The sequence below is a fragment of the Chrysochloris asiatica genome, unplaced genomic scaffold (assembly GCF_000296735.1).
Source record: "Chrysochloris asiatica unplaced genomic scaffold, ChrAsi1.0 scaffold00207, whole genome shotgun sequence".
NCBI lineage: Eukaryota > Metazoa > Chordata > Mammalia > Afrosoricida > Chrysochloridae > Chrysochloris > Chrysochloris asiatica.
In genome coordinates, this window is record NW_006408725.1 from 3,306,537 (window position 1) to 3,307,728 (window position 1,192).

At 40.5% G+C, this 1,192-nt stretch overlaps 1 pseudogene; it reads left to right on the plus strand.

The window, feature by feature from the left end:
- Positions 1-612: 612 nt before the first annotated feature.
- Positions 613-1,192, plus strand: part of LOC102823026 — a 3,703-nt pseudogene continuing 3,123 nt past the window's right edge.

The window sequence follows — 1,192 nt, forward strand, 5'->3', positions numbered from 1 at the left end:
TGATACTCAAAATGTTTCAATATTCAATATCCTGGTACTGCTTGACGGTGTCCCACTGCTATGCATAAGGTTTTCAGTAACTAAGCATTCAGAAGTAATCTCCTTCCACCTAGTCTGGCTTAGTTTGGAAGTTCAGTTGAAACCTACCTGTCTTAATAGTAGATTCCGTTTATTAATATGAATGAGTTTTTGATGGGGAATAAGAATTGCAAGCTTTGTTTTGCCAGTATTAATTTTAAGAAACTGACTAAATACCCAAGTGGAGATTTCAAGCAGGTGGGTATATATGAATGAGACTTTGTAGAAATTTAAGAAACAAAGAAAATAATTTGAGACTCCCTAGCATATGTTTGGAGTCCTGGTGTGGCACTGTGGATTAATGCACTGGATTACAAGGTTGGTTTGAACTGCAAGGTTGGAGGCTTAAGCTCACAAGCTGCTCCTTGGAAACCCTATACAGGGTCGCTATGGGTCGGAACCGATTCAACAGCACTTAACAACAACAGCATATATCTTATATTTACCAAACAAAAAAACCAAACCCGCTCATTTTGTGCAGTGGCAGCCCTGCAGTCTGTTTCTTCACCTAATCGGGACCTCTGCTGAGCAATCATGTCTAAGTAGCCTGCAGTTGGCACTGATCTTGCACCACCTACTCTTGTGTGGGTATCTTCAAACATAGGAAAGTGCAGATGATTGCAAATGATCAGGGCAACAAAACCACCCTAAGTTATGTTGCTTTACTGATATCAAATGATTGGTTGGTGATGAATAAAGTTGTGATGAATTCCACTAATACTGTTTTTGGTGCCAAACATCTGATTGGAAGCAGATTTGATGATGCTATGGTCCAGTCTAGTGTAAAGCATTGGTCTTTCGTTGTGGTGAATGCTGCAGGTAGGCCCAAGGTCCAGGTAGAATATAAGGGAGAGACCAAAAGTTCCTCTCCAGAGGAAGTATCCTTTATGGTTCTAACTAAGATGAAGATAATTGCAGAAGACTACCCTGAAAAGACTACTACCAATGCTGTTGCCACTGTACCAGTCTACTTTAGTGACTCTTAGTGCCAGTCTATTCAAGATGCTGGAACCATTGCCAGCCTGAATGTACTTAGACTCATCAATGAGCCAATCTTTTAAGACAGAAAGTTGGTGCTGAAAGAAATATGCTGATCTTTGATTTAGGAGGAGGC